A 16,734-nucleotide genomic window follows, 5' to 3' on the forward strand; every position below is an offset into this window, starting at 1 on the left:
TCGTTTGAGGCAGATGATTTCCGAAGTACTTCATGAGAGCACTGTTCTGTAGTTTTGAGAGATTTAGTTCAGCACGAGTTTCAGTTGTTGCGCTTGGGATATTTAATTTGATTAAGTTCTGCCCATATATTTTCCGGTCGCCTGACTATTGTAGGCAGAATTATGGGTAAGTTTATCATGCTCATTACTTAGTGAAATGACTTTTAAATATTGAATTAATTTTTGCGTTTAGAAGATTGTATTTAAAATATATTTTTTCATCCATTTTTATAAAAAAAAAATACTATCCGTTAATTTATAATTTAAAACATTAATATTATTTGATGAATGAATAATTTAATTAAGTTTTTAAAATGGTTTTATGAAACAAATTATTAGTAAACTTCTTTTTTCGGCAATAAAATTTATAATATTTCATTAATAATATTTTAAATTATGTAAATGTAAAAAAAATAATAATTAATCTAAGTGCATGATTTGATTTTATGTGAATTTTGAAAGCGCTTGAATTCTATGTTGATTGCTGTTAAGCACCGTAAAAAACTCCGAATCAAATTGCAATAAAAAGTACCATAATTCAATACCGTATATTTTGCAGTAATAATTATTTAACTACAGTTATTCAGTGATTTTACAATATATATATTATTGTAAAGTATTTCAAAATTTTTGTTCTGTAAAATTCAATGATAAGAATGGATATTACAGAAAAAAGTACCAGCTTCTGGAATGAATTCTATGGGGATTGCTGTTGTGCATATTGAAAAATCCAGGATCAAATTGCAATAAAAAGTACTTTAATTCAATACCGTATGTTTTACATTAGTAATTATTTCACAACAGTAATTCACTAATTTTGCAATAAATATTATTGTAAAGTATATCAGATTTTTTGTTCCGTAAAATTCCATGATAAGAATGGATATTACAGAAAAAAGTACCGGCTTCTTGAACGAATTCCATGGTGATTGTTATTATGCGTATTGAAAAATTCCGGTTCAAATTGCAATAAAAAGTACCTTAATTCAATATCGTATATTTCACATTAATAATTATTTCACAACAGTGATTTACTGAATTTACAATAAATATTATTGTAAAGTATACCAGAATTTTTGCTCCTTAAAATTCTACGATAAGAATGTATATTACAGAAAAAAAGTACTGGCTTACTGGGTGTCAGTACATTTTACTAATGTTTGATTTGGAATTTTTAACAGGGTGAGCTGTTCTCGGAAGGAAGAAGCATGACACAGATCTAAATTTTAAGCTGTGAAAATGATTAAGTATTAATTTAACCCTTTGATGCTGATGCGTCTCTTTTATATATTTTTTCCTCGCACACTATTAACAAGCAAAGACATATTTCGGTATTTTTTGATTATAAAAACAGTCTAACAGTTACTAAAAAAACTGCTTGATTATCGGAATTATATTTATACTTAAATATATAATACAAAAGAGTAGTTAGAATTTTTGTTTTCATTCATATAGAAAATTTATTAATAATAGATTTTGTAAATTAAAGAAATTTCATTGACAAGTAACTGTTTCTTTTGGATCTAAATAATTACCATTAAGTGGAAATGCCTGTGAATAAGTGAATCTGTTAAATAAGTGAAATGTGTTAATTGTCTCTCCTGAACGATATAATTAAAAGTTTTGAATGAATTTTTGGATAAGGGGCTGAAATCGCCCCTTTTACCCACTGTCCAAATTTCAGGATGCAAATTTTTCCAGATTTATAAGAGAGACACATACACATGCACAAACTCTTTATTATAGATATTATTATGGATAATGCATACCACCTACATTTCTACATCTGGTACCTATTAAAATTGCATCCATTACCATAATGCCAGTAGTACCTATTGCGTCAGTAATAAAAAGGCAATTTTTTACATTTTTTTCTAAATAAATTAGAGCTATTTTTCACGTTATTTTGCTTTAGTACTTAGAGTATATAGCTTATTTTCTATTTCAGTAAGTACTTATTACCGAAATTAATTAAGCATCATTGGCGTCAGGAATAATTTGACGAATTGTTTACGCTTTTCTTAAATGAATTAAGCCCATTTCTCCATTAATTTTGCTATTAACATTATTTTTAATGTTAATTAGTAATTAGTACCAAAATTAATTACACATCAATAGCGTCAATAATATTATGGCTATTTTCGTACATTTTTCTAAATGATTTAGTACCACTTCCGAATAAATTTTGGTTTATAGTATATCTTTTCTTTACAATTAGTAATTATTATTAAAATTAATTAAGCATAATTAACGACCATAATAGTTTGTTTTTTTACGTTTCTCTGAAACGCATTGGTATAATTTTACTTTTATTTTTTTTAGTACACAGTTTATTATTACACGGTCTCATTAGAGTCAATAATAGTTGAACTTGTTGATAGTTGAACTCGTGATTGTCGAATCATAGTATCAGGCAATCAAGTTAAAGAAGTATATCTATATAGTTCATCCATACACTCTATTACGTTTGCTGAAATTTAAAACAACTCTCATAGCAACTGATTTGCAATAAGCTGATGATTTTTTTAATTATTTTATTGGAATTGTTGTATCTTGAATGACCAAATAAGAGGATCTTAATGCCATAAAATGCACCCTTCATACTTAATGTTTGTCACTTCACTGTAAAAAAATTTCTTGTACCTGGACACCAAAATGATGTTGCTGTTGTCGTGTCCACGGATGAAGGTAATAAACTAAATTCCATTAAAGGAGCGGTTAACTGCAGCCCCCAGCTCTAGTGTATCGGAGCTATAAAGGATCTGCGGAAGTGGTTCTGAAGTGTCAGCATACCCAGCTTTAAAACATCTGCAGTAAAAATTGGGCATTCAGAGATAAGTTTTGGTATCAGTTTGGAATATTAGCAGTTCTTGCAGTTGATATATGATCTTGTATTATCGGGATGGATTTTCATGCCCTTATAATGTTTTGTCCTTAGTCTGGTTAATGTAGAGATATCATCTCTAGGACAATCGTTGTCTGTGATCATTGGTTTCCTGGTAGACCTGTTTGACCTGTTTTCGGCGAACTTGCCACCAAAAGGATGACAACTATTTAGACCAAAATGGTGGACCTAAGGAAAGTTCCTGATACTTGGAAGCAATTAGAATGTTTTTTTTTTTCTATAAAACTACTTGGAGTGTTTGTTACTTACTACCATGTTTGTTATTTAGCAATTCTAAAATTTATTTTAATGAGAAAACATAAAGTAAAAATCTAACAATTATGTTGCATATATACACTAATTCTTAAAATAAAATGAGTATGTAAATCAAACATACGCATGGCAAAAAAATATTAAGTTAAATTCAAACCAGGCATGAAAAAGTAAAAGTGGTTATAAATTATACATTAAAGAAATTTTTCACATTGTTTTCATAGACATGAAAATTGAAATATAAATGTCTCTTTTACACAAATAAAGACATAGTTGCATATTTTTCACTATGTTTATGCAGATGAAAAGCAATATTCAGGACAGCCACAAGCACTCGACAGCCACACAAGTAAACTATGATTTACGAAACCAAAATACGCCAACGTTAGAGTTTTCTGAAGTAAAAATATCAAACTTATGTATAAAGGTGATTGATCTTGCTGCAAACTTTATGCATTATTGGTGTTTGGAGCTTTTATGTGTATTAACTGTGTATAAAATAATTATAAAATGTATATAAAAAGCTAGATGTGACTTTTATAGAGCCAAATTAAGCTAAAGTTTCTCTGTAATGTTCATAAGTTAGGTGCTACACTACTGTAAAAATATTTTGTGAATGAAATATTGTTACCTTTATTATGCTTTTTCTTAGAAAACAGCAGGTACGTTTGCAGTTTTTTAAAATAACTGTCAAATCTAAAAATGGAACATTCATCAAGTTCTGAGACCCATTGTTGCTGACTTAATAGAAATAATTTAATATAATAATAATTACAGAGTAGAAAAAATCCTGGAACAACATTAAACTATCTCATTTTTATTATGAAACAATCCTGAAACTGTATTTTGAATAAGCTTTGCTATCTATTACTCATAAAACTATTATTATAATTGGATAAATAAAGATTATTTATTAAAATGACTTAAAATCGCGAAAATGACCCTTACCACCTATGATAAGACAAATAATTATTTAGAAAGTAAGAAACACAAATCAAGCACATAACGAAAATTTTTTAAAGATATGTATGTTAGAGCAAAACAGAACTTCATCTGGGGACGCGCTGTCTGAATTGTATTATTTATGTTGTTGACAAAGCATCTAATAATTTTTGCTTTATTTTTAGACATTTAATGAGTAAAGAATATAAAAACAATAATACTTTTGCTAAAATTAATAATTCTAAAAATGAAATTGACAATCAAATTTTTTTTTAAGTAAATAGGTTTAAAAATCAATAGAATTAATTATCCTTATTTATTTCCAACAATTAAGTTCCACAAAAAGCAGGCTAAATTTAGATTTCTTACTTACAGTACTGAATGCTATAATTCTATTTTTGGACTTTTTTTTTTAATTATTTAAACATTATTTTAAGCAAATTATTTCTAATCATAAGCATTTTTTACAAATCACATGCGTTATTAAATATTTAAAACATTCAAATATTTAAATTGCAACAAAATTAATAATATTCTTACATATGATTACGAAAATTTATTTACGAGTATACCACACAATAATTTCAGGAATAATTGTTTAGAAATTTTTGATAAATATTTGAGTAATGAGGACATTAATAGGGAAGATTGGATTAATTTATGTAATGTAAGCATTTTTGAAAATTATCTTTTTAATGGTATTTGTTTTTACCGACAAATTCAAGATATCACAATGGGAAATTGTTTTTCACATGCATTTGCTAATATTTTCTTACATTTTTATGAACATAAATTTTTACAACATAATTTATTAATTTAGATTTATTAATTCAGGTTTCGATTTATTGATGATTTAATTATTTTTGATTTTCAATGATTTTGATTATATTAAAGATATTTATCATAAAGAATTCAATTTAATAAAAACTAATTCAGATGAAAATGGTGCTAATTTCTTAGATCTTGATTTTAAACTTCATAACCAAAAGTTTTTCATTAGATTGTACGATGAAATAAAAGATTTTAAGTTTAATGTTATTAGTTTAACACATTTTGATTCCAACTTATACTTTAAAATTTTTAAGAACATTTTGATTGAACAAATTATTAGGTTTGAATTTATTCATAATACTAAAAAGAATTTCTTTCAGTTATTGGGAATTTCGAAATTACATTAAAAAATAATAATTTTCCTTTTAATTACTGTGGTTATAATTTTGAAATTCAAAGTATTTTAAAAACGTTCAACTAATTCGGCTGATATGGAAGCCCTCATAAATATGCCAATGCGGTGAAATTTAGGATTTTTTGTTCCTAAAGAATATAGACGGCAGCACTTAATTGGAATTTTTAATCATTGAATGTTTTCGCTCTATTTTTCAAGATTTTCGAAAAGGTTCAGCATTTGAAATATTTCTAAAGAATTTTTCAAAGATTTGGTAATTTTTTTTACCAAAATGGTAAATGGTTTTGGCAAAATGAGTCTTGGTTTGGATTTTATGGCGTCCTCACTTTTCAACTACAATAATCAAGAGTAGTAGTAAACATTGCGCATGCGTTGCTGCTGGCGACCGCTGCTGTTTGATAATTTTTTTAGAATTCTTTTTTCACTTTTAATTTTGTTATGCATTGAGTTGACGAATTTATTTTTGAGATATGGGACCAGAGAGATCCTTTAAATACTTCTTGAGTTATGAATAAAAGATAAATCCATCATTTTAATGATATTTTTGTTTATATTGTTTTAATTAAGAATCAGAAATTCTAACCTACAGTTCAAATTGGATCGTTTTCAATACCAATTCAGGTGAATATCACAAATAAAGAAAAAAAGTCAGAGTTCCAAAAGTTAGAGTTGAAGCAAGAAAAAAATGATGCCAAAGCCTAAACTTACCTAGGCTGAAAAAGCCAAAGAGCGTAGACGGGAATACCTTAAGCGTTACACACAAACGGGAAAACGAAAGGATTCCGATCGCAAACGCAAGCATGAAGCCCGTCCCTCACAAAAGTACCAAAGTGGTTGAGAGAACTGAACCCTACCGAAGAGCGAATGGTGACTCTCCGATCCCCTTTCATGCAAATACGAGAACTGGGTGTTGATCACTAGTTAGGGATAAACGATCCATTGTCAACGTACCTAATAACTTGCACAAGACTGTAGACTGTCTTCCACGCAATATTAATGATTCATTCACTATTCATGTAAAATTGAAGAAAAAAAAGCCTAGCTTTCAAAACATGTTTCATGTATGAACTTGTGAATCCGAAACGGGTGTATGATGCAGCTTACAATCTCCATCAAACACCCTTGTACCAATGCAAAAATGTTAATATTGATCTCGGTGGCTGTTCAATGTCTATTCAGTCATTAAAAGAATGTACACAGAATGTGTCTGAGCTGCATTTAAATATGTGCGCGAAATTATGTACCGAGCAGTACAAGATTAACAGTTAAAGATGTCCAAGATGAAAACACAATAAAGTTTCTTTTCCAAAAAAAATTAGACAACAACCATTTTGCTAATGAAAAACCTGTGATCTCCGCAAGGCGATCATAATTTTCTTCATTTTGTATTAAATCGTATGTTATTTTATTTTGTTTTGTATTTTTTAGATGCATATAAAAATTGATGATCATAATAAATATATAAGTTGTTCAATTTCTAAAAACTCAAAATGTTTTCCAGAAAATGTCAATAACTCAACCCATTCTTAAATAAATTTAAAGGAAGGTTTTAAATTAAATCAAAGGACGCAACATCAATAATTAAACCAAAGAAAAAAATATTTACTTAAACTATAACTGGAAAAAAACATCATATAAAACATTATTCTTTACTTAATCTATAACTGAAATAGTCATTCAAAGACTATTACGCACTTGTCTTTTCACTGGATTTGCATTTTAAGTAAAATGTTAGCTCATTTCAAAAAAATTAACTCATGAATGGTAATTTGGTGATAAACGTTAATTTATCCTTATCACTTGCAGTTTCCAGGGTACGTCCCCATTTTCTTATTATTTTCAGATAATTTAATTTAATTTCATTGAATTGGATTAAGAAAGGGAAAAATATCATTTTAAGCGTTAAATCTCTTCGGAATTGCTATGATTAAAAATAAAATTGTTATAAAATAAAAATTGTGAATGCTTTGTTTTTTTATTTTTATTTGGTTATTCTAACTATAACTTTATCTTTATTTTTTTCCTTATATGTGGACGTCTCATTATTAGTTCTAACTCTTTGTACTTTGGAATATTGTTTGTGAATCATTAATTTCTCATTGCATTCACATTTCAATTTTTGAATTTTTTATTGCTTTTCTTATTTAGTTTATCCATTCTGCGGCCTCGCGGCACAGTCAAGTTTTGGTAATACCACTGATGACAGAAAGGCTCCTGTGTGTTGGCAGACAGTGTGTCCCTTGATGAAGCGCTGTTTTGCTAACATACATATCTTCAGAAATTCTTCCTTTTTTGCTTGATTTGTGTTTCTAATTTGAGAAATTATTAAAAATTTGATTTTAGCTGCATTTAGCGCTTTTCCATTTTGATATATTATTTTAAATGTTATTTTCTTATTTTACCTTTTTCTGAATCTGTGTAAGTCAGTTTCATTCTTTGATAAGGCAAATATTTAATAAGATTCGACTTCCAGACGAGCTATTCATGTGAAATTTTCGTAATCTTCTTATCAATGTAATACAAGCATTGGATAGTCTTAAAAGTTCTGAACGAAAAATATTTGTCCCAGTGCAACCTTTCGGACTTTTCTCGTCTTCTTTGTTGGATTTAGAACAAAAGGGTTATAAATTATGAAACACTTATTCCCTCTATAAGTGAGTAGATGAACACCGTTAATAAAGTAAAATAACAAAAGATAAATAAATTGAAACTCAGTGGCGTGACAGCCCATAGAGGGCCAAGACCTACTGTGCCCATCTCAGTTTTCTTCACCTTGGGTTCTGGGGTGCAGGAGCAGATGTTCCGGTTAGGTGGTCAGCCGAACGCGAAACCCCCAGTGTTTAGTTCCCAAGCATGCTGCGTACTCATTTATCGACCCACTGAAGGGATGAAAGGCTGAGTCAACCTTGCCCGGCCCGAGGATCGAACCCAGGACCTATGGCACAAGAGCGCAAAGCGCTACCACTCAAAAGATAAATAACACAAGTGAAAAATGTCATCACAAAGTTTAAATTTATTTGAAGAGTTTTGCTTGCTATTCAATTTTAAAGATTAACAACAATAGACTTTTTACTTTGTCAAATATAGAAATTATATATACAAATAGTTAAATATAATCTGCAATTAGTATGTAGAAATAGTTAAATATTATATGAATAAAGGATATACTAATAGCTTTATCTTGAAATCTCTGTTAATTATGTGTTATGTAATAATGCGAGAAACAAATTATCTATTGAATCCGCTACAATCTATTAAATTCTTTACAGATTATTGTCTAGATTAAATTTATGCACTTTTTTACTATTTTGTATTTGCTGTGAACTAACAGCCAATTAAAACTTCGTAAAAAGTGTTTTTTTTTTTACGATGACTTTTCTTAACTTAATAGACAAATGAATATAGTTTGATGTTAGTTTACATACTAAAACAGATCCAATTGCTTGAACTATGAAAGGGTAATAAAACTGCATTTGACTTTCAACTGAAAAATTTAATTAATGATTCAAACTGAAATGATACTAAATTCAAATTTCTGCTCTTAACTCCATTCGAAAAGAAACAAAATGAGAAACCGTTAAGAAAAGTCATTAATCTTCTAAATACAATCCATTTTTCTCTTAAATAGAGAACCAGCTGTATTTGCAGTTAAGAATTTCAATAACATTTGCAATGTTTAAGAACTTAAATTTTTTTCAATGATATGCGTAGATATAACTTTCCTTTCTGCGTCAGAAATGTGAAACTAGAAATTACAAATATGTCACAGATTAGCCATTATTAGGGCCATTAAGAAAATTACTTATTTCGAAATGGTATTTTTAATGTTAAATCATTCATAGCAAAAAGCTTTCGCAAACTGTGAATAAGTTAAGCGATCAGCTTACTATAAATGGTTCAAGTAATTAGACTGGTCTAAATGGTTTTTCATGCAAAAAATGCTGTGATATAACATTTTGTTTCTATACTCAGTTTTTATTACGTATATTTATTATATTATTCGACACACGACGTAATATTTAATAAAATATATTCTTTATTTAGTAATATCTCTTATTAAATAATTAGACCCGGAACTAGATTGGAATTGTTGTAATTAGATCCGTCTAAATGGTTTTTCTTGCAAAAAATGCAGTGATATAATATTTTGTTTCTATAGATAGTTTTTTACGTATATTTACTGTAATGTTCGACACTGAATACTTAATAAAAAACAATCCTTACTTAAGAATATCTTTTATTAAATAATTAGACTCGGGATTAGATTAGAATTGTTGAAATTAGAGTCGTCTAAATGTTTTTCCTTGCAAAAAATGCAGTGATATAATATTTTGTTTCTATACTCAGTTTTTATTACACATATTTATTATACGACTATTGAATATTTATTAAAAGATATTCTTTACTCAATAATATCTTTTATTAAATAATTAGACTCAGAAATAGATTGAAATTGTTGGAATTATACTAGCCGAAATGGGGTTTTTTTTGTAAGAAATGAAGTGATATAATATTTTGCTTCTGTACTCAGTTTTTATTACGTATATGTTTTATATTATTTGATGACTGAATATTTCATAAAATATATTCCGTTCTTAGGAATAGATTAAGTTTAAATAGAATTTTTAAGGATGTATTTATTTATTGCTTAAATCTAAGATATTGTGGAATGTTTCTGAAAAGCTATATACTATTGAATACTTCGATATTGTAACCTGCATACAGCTGAAGCATCACTCTATTTTGAAAAACCGCAAGAGTCACCACTGTTTTAGGTGCTCAACTTAACGTCAAATTTTGTTGTGATGCGCAAAAACTATAAGACTTTGAACTTTAAAATTACAAAAATGAACCTGCGCAGGAAAATGTACAAAATTGCACTCATGTGTAGAAAAATGCACAAGGGAAACAATGGCAAATTAACATTCGATATTATGAACTATTAAATTCATATAATAAACAAATGACCACGATAGAGTTGGGGGGAGTGTCTTATTTGACTTTTAAAGTACTTTCTGCACTCAGTAATTGAAGTTAAGATATTTTTGCTTTCAAAAATGCCAAGTAATCTGATTCCTTGAATTGTCAATTTTTTACTTTAAAATGTTACTTCGCCAAACAGACTCCTTAGAATAAATTAAAGTTGTTTGGAATTATCTTAAACAAAATTTTCCGTAAGATTCATTTTATAAATCTTAAAATTGCTGTATATAATACATAAAGCACCAACATCCTTATAAAACCAATAAAATTTCTTTTTTCTCTAACTGTGTAACGAAAAGCGAAAGCATTCTGAGCAACAATTTGAACAAAAGTTAAAAGTTACTAGAGAACGGGACACATAAACAAACTGGTCCCGCAGTAGACTGATCGTTAAGACACGATTCCCAGCAGATCACCGAAGTCAAGCATCACTGGCTACGGTCAGTGTGCGGGTGGGTGACCACTTGGATCAGTCTGTATAGGGACCGAGGGTGTGCGGTATTGGTCCTCGTTAAACTGTGCTACCGTAAAGTGCTCGACTTTGCGCGCAGGTCGTCGGGCTACCGAAGCGGGGGTGCCATCCTCTCCGCAGAGGATCAAAATTGTGATGGCATGTCTTCGAATCATCCTCCGGGATGTTTCCCAGACCGCCGCCAATAGCCCATTGTGCAGCTCTAGTGAGACATAAATTAACAACAACAACATAAACAAACTGTCCTTCATTTTTGTTTTAAATTTTGTTATAAATTTACGCAGGTAACATAATAATTTAGATCTTTAATTTAGATCTAATAATGAACACAGGAGATAGATACATTTTATCAATCGAGATTGAACAGAAATACGTTTGCATATTGATTCGCTCTAAATTTCCTCTGGTATTCAGTTTTCGCTATTACCTTCGTTATTTCTTTCCTCTTCCTTTTTTTACCATTTTCAGCAATTTTCTTTGGGTTTTTATTTATTTTACTAGTTGATGTTGGGAAAAAAGTCTTAAAAATATTGTGTCTCCAACAGCTAAAATGTTTATTTGGGAATGAAGGGAAATGCTATTAATTATTTTTTTCAAATGTTTATAAAAGTAGCATCAAAATGAATCGTTAAATTACGATGTATATAAATTGAATGGCAAGATGTTAAAAGATTGCATATCTTTCATAAAATTGGAGCTTCATTTTTTAAAGGAATACGCCAGCATACATAAAACACTAGATTAAAATACTTCTGTATGCATTCTTCAAAAAATTTTAAACTTTCAATGCAGTTTCGAAAAATTTTAAACTACCAATGCAGCGATGAAGCTTTCTAATTATTTATTATTCAGTTAATTTTTATAAACCACTTTCTTTTCAACTCGTATAAGGTTAATAATTATACAATGGCTCAGGGTATAGAGGATTCGCCTCCCAATGAGAAGCTCCTCCCTAAGTTCGAATCCCAGTGGCGGGTGGCTGATACGAATTCTGTCCCTGACTCGCACCAACCACAGTGCTGACATAAAATGTCCGCAAAAGTAGATGGATCATAAGTTAATATCCTCCTGCCGTTGGGCTAACCGTAAGTGGTTTCCCTCTACGTATAACGCAAGAACCGGTTCGCTCCATTAAAAAGTAATCCACAAAGGCTAGTTTGTCCCAATACTTAATTCAAGAGTTCTCTTGGATTAAGCTTGGATAAAGCTTGGTTCTCTTGGATAAAGTTATTGTCCTCAATGTGTTTACCTTTTTCAATTTTATTTTTGTGAAAAATTCAAAAATATACTTTACAAATAACTATAAATTACTAAATAAGAAGCTGAATTTATAGAATGCTCTGTATGTTTACAGAGAAAAATAGGAAGTCTAACATACATTACAAAATTTTTGCTTAGGAGTTGAGATGGAATATAAATTTAAATGCTATAAATATAAATTTAAATGTTTAAAAAATTTGCTTCTCTGCAAAAAATAATTTTTCATGAGATAGGAGGATAATATTTTTAAATTATAAAGCGAAAATTATTTGTAAAAATTTTATTTTTAAATAAATGCTCTCCCAAGTTCATTAAAAGAGCATTTTCAAATGAATATTTAATTTATGTTACTACATAATAACAACAAACTACGATGTATTAAAAATTTTATTCACTCAGGATTAGTAAGTGAAAAGCTAACGTTAATGCATGTTTAAAAAAGAAGGCACAAGATAATTTTCTCCAGATTTGGAATAATAATAAAAAAGTTAAATAAACCGTTCATTTTGAATTTTCTACCTCTCTCAATCCCTTCGAGTTCTACCCATATACTATCAGTAACACCTGAGTTTATATTTAAAAAAGAAAACCATGTCAAACCTTTATTTTTAAAAAATTGTTGGAAAAATTTGTTTATTCTGATATTTATTTATTCAGTGAGTTCTTTAAATGAATATAAATGTGACGAGTGAAAAAATGAATTCCGCTGAATATATAATTATTAAAAAAAACAAGAGATTTTTTTTATATTCGTTGTTCAGTATTTGCTATTTTTCGTGCAAATGATTCCCAGTTAATGACGGAAAGACGCTTTTATGTGATTTGCTGTGTATAGTACATTCTAGATTTTAGAACATAACTTTTTTACTTAGAAATCTCTTAAAAATAACTATATTAGTTAGTATTTTGCGGGCCTTAATTTTATATTCTTTAAATCATGTTATCTTTGAATCATGAAGAAAATCACGTTATATTCAGTTTTCGAATGAACACACTCTCAAAAATTTCATTCCAAAATTGTGGTAAAATAACTGGCTGCAGTCTGTCTATCCGATAAGCCGTTAAGTTTGCGGCTAAAAACATTTTGTTCCTTTACAGTTTTTAAACTGTTCAGGACTAGTATATTTATAAGAAATGAATACAGAACTATATGTTTTTTTTAACCATTTACAACTAATATGGTTTCAAAACTGTTAAAAAAGAAATTTAACTGAACATAAGAGCTAAGTTTTTCGTAAAGTAATGGGCAATAGAGAGTGGAAGACCCTTTACACTCTCCGTGTGTTGAAGGGAACAGAGCAAATATTTAGATGCCAACACCGGGGCTTGAACCCCGGGTTTTGTAGGTCATGCGACTTACAGATTCTCACACTAAACAGTTTGAATACCATCGTATTTATGGTCATTTGACTGTTTTGGTTGAATATGGTAAAATAACATTTAAATAAATTATTATTTAACTATTTTTTACGAAAAATTTCTAACAGGGCGTTTCAAAAACTGCTCATAGATTATTTCACATAGGTTATTTTACATCTATATAATTTCCTTGATAGATTTGGCTGAGTAACTAAAGGCATCGGTAATGTTCTCAATTATTGAAACTAATGAGAATTTTTTTCCGGATCGTACTACACCTAATAGGTTTCTTTTCTATGTATACTTAATTCAAAATTAAATTTTATTTTCTTCAGGTGCGAAATTATCAGTCTGTTTGTTATCATTATTTAAGAATTAATTCAGTAATGAGAATGTCAGGAAAAGAAATTATTATTATTCAAAAATTTGAAATTATTATATGACATTCTATAAGTTGACATTTTATGACATTATATCATTATATGAGTAAAATTAGAAATCACTATGTGACTAAAATATAAGTCTAAAAGCTTAAATAAATACTTCCGATTTAAAAGTAGAAGTAATTAAGAAGAATATATATATATATATATATATATATATATATATATATATATATATATATATATATATATATATATTTATATATATATATATATATATATATATATATATATATATATATATATATATATATATATATATATATATATATATATATATATATATATATATATATATATATAGTTTTGTTTTAAAGTGCCGTTCTTACTGCAATGCTGAAGTGCGTTTGATTTGTTAGCTACCAAGGATGGGCCCGAAAATGGATGTGCGCAAAGTAATATTATACTGGATAATTTAAAGAAGTTGACCATAAATAATTTTAGAAAATAAATATTATTTAAGAAAAAAATGTAAAATATAAAAGAGAAACATGAATTGCCTGTTTTGTACATAATTTTAGCCACGGATTTGCCTGAAATCGATTTGTACATAGAAAAATTATATCAATTAACAAAGAAATCCTTTTAGTAAATAATTTTAGCCACAGATTTGCACATGAAAAAATTATATAAATTAACAAAGAAAATATATGCAGTAAAATATACGCAAGTTTAAAATCTTTTTCCAAGAAAAAGATTCAGTTTCAGTTCATTTTAGGGCAAAATATATTATGATAAAAACATATTATTAACTATATTACACAGTTTATTTATTTATATCTATTTGATACCGCGAAGTGTCGAAAAAATGTAACATAAAATTTAATTTTTATATTTTTCAATAACTGCGAAAATTTATTTTTCAGGAAAAATATTAGTTTTTCAGAGTATTGGATTTGAATTCCACTCCAGTCTATAGAGAAACTTTTAACTGCTCTCAGTTTAGAAATATCCGATTGAATCGAATAAAATAAAACGTAGTTTTGAAAGTATTAACTATTTGAAACATTAATTTTGTTTCTGAAAAAAAAGTCTTCCATAAGAGAGTCCATAAGAGACTTTCTTTGTAATATAAAGGGGGTGGACAAAATAACTGAAACACTTTTATGCTAATACGCTTTTTCATATTTCTCAATAAGTTATAAAAAAGAATCATTTTATAACTTCAGAAGTGTTTAGATGATGCGATTTCTTATACTTCTCAATGAAGTTTAAAGCTTTAAGAGGTTAGAGGGACCGACGACAAATTACAAGCGAAAAATAGTGTTTTTGAACAATCTATATCGAAAAAAAGGAATATTTATTTTGTTCATTATAGGCGTTAATTGCACAAAAATTCGTAAACGTGACTTAGATATTAATGGAGATATGAACATTTCCATAAAAACTATTTTTTTTGTTTGATGTTTCTTTGTTTTACCTTTAAAAATATTCAATCAAATTAAATTAAATTTCTGGAGCTATTTGAAATTAACTTCAATATTAGTGCTTTAAAATTTTAGAAAAAATTGTTCAAAATTACTCAATATATGAGTATTTAATATAGTTTTTTTATACTGCACACGCGCAGAAAATGTTTTACATTTTTTCACGTAATTTTGTAGTGAATCCAATGAAACTAATTTGGCAACTAATGAAAAAAGTCCGATTTGAATATCTCAAAAATTTAAAAAGTTCCAAGCAATTTTCAAAGCAGTTTTTGTACTTTTTAAAAAAAGACTCAAAATAAGAGGTTTTCTGTAAAATTTTGTATCATAACACAAAATTAAATTACAAATGATAATTCGCTACAATAAAAGTGTATAGACCGAAATATGTTTGTATAGGATAAAAACAAGCAAAAGAGAAGATGCCGGTGTCAATTTTAAAAAATCCTGTTTAATAGTGCGAAATAAAATTTGTGGCGAACCCATTATCTTTCTTTAAAAAGTACTAAAACTACTTAGAAAATTGCTTGAAACCTCTGACATTTTTAAGATATTCAAAACGGACTTTTTTTGTAATTTTCAAGTACGATTCTCTACAGAACTATGAGAAAAAATTTACAATTTGACCCGCGCCTGCGCAATATAAAAGAACTACAATAATAACTAATATTTCGCTCTTTTTTAAGCAATTTTTTCTAATATTTCTAAGAAATAATTTTGTAATTAATTCTAAACATTTCATTTAATTGAATATTTTTAAAGTTATAGCAGAAAAAAAAGTAAGACAAAGGAACTAATTTCTTATAAACATGTCCATTTCTTCATAAATATTTAAGCTAGGTTTATGAAATTTTGTGAAAGTATCGCATATATTAACATATGGTGTTCAAAAACGCTATGCTCCGCTTGTAATTTGTTGTTGGTCCCTCAAATTTCTAAAGCATTTAAATTAATCACTTAAAAAAATTACTACTAAAATTTTAAGTTTTAAAACTATAATTTTCTGAGACTTTTTCAATTATTTTTCTTGGATATATGCATTTTGAATTAAGATTAAAATATGATATAGCATGCAAAAATTTATTATGTAATATTCTTTCATCTGGTATTGTACGATTTTGGCAGAAGTTTCTCCAGTCTAAATCTTGCAGGAAAATATGAATTAGGATTAAAGAACACTTTTTTAAGCACTATACGATCATGAAAAATTCAGTAGAGCAAGAATTTTTCCATGTAAGATTTTGCTTCACCATATTTTGCCTTTTTCGACACAAAGTTTAATTAACGATAATTCACTACATCAATATTTTGACCCAGAATTGTCAAAAGTAATGTAAGCTAAGCAGGGAATATTAGTTGACCTGTAACACGAATGCAATTATCTGGAGTTAAAAGTAATCAGAAATAAATGTTCTAATTTTTTCTTCCTTTATATATAAATGTATATAATTAATTAAAATGGTTAT

The 16,734-nt window shown here is 28.0% G+C and overlaps 1 protein-coding gene across 2 annotated transcripts in view; it reads left to right on the forward strand.

Annotated features, from left to right (window-relative positions):
* The window catches only part of LOC110282076 (junctional adhesion molecule 2A), a 97,452-nt gene continuing 80,718 nt past the window's right edge, over nt 1-16,734 (forward strand). For both annotated transcript variants that reach the window (XM_071181502.2, XM_043044016.3), the window contains exon 1: nt 1-166. The gene's annotated coding sequence lies outside the window, so the exon portion shown is untranslated. The remainder of the gene's footprint in view (nt 167-16,734) is intronic.

The sequence above is a fragment of the Parasteatoda tepidariorum genome, chromosome 8 (genome assembly GCF_982258835.1).
Source record: "Parasteatoda tepidariorum strain Cologne lab strain chromosome 8, Ptep-v5.0, whole genome shotgun sequence".
NCBI lineage: Eukaryota > Metazoa > Arthropoda > Arachnida > Araneae > Theridiidae > Parasteatoda > Parasteatoda tepidariorum.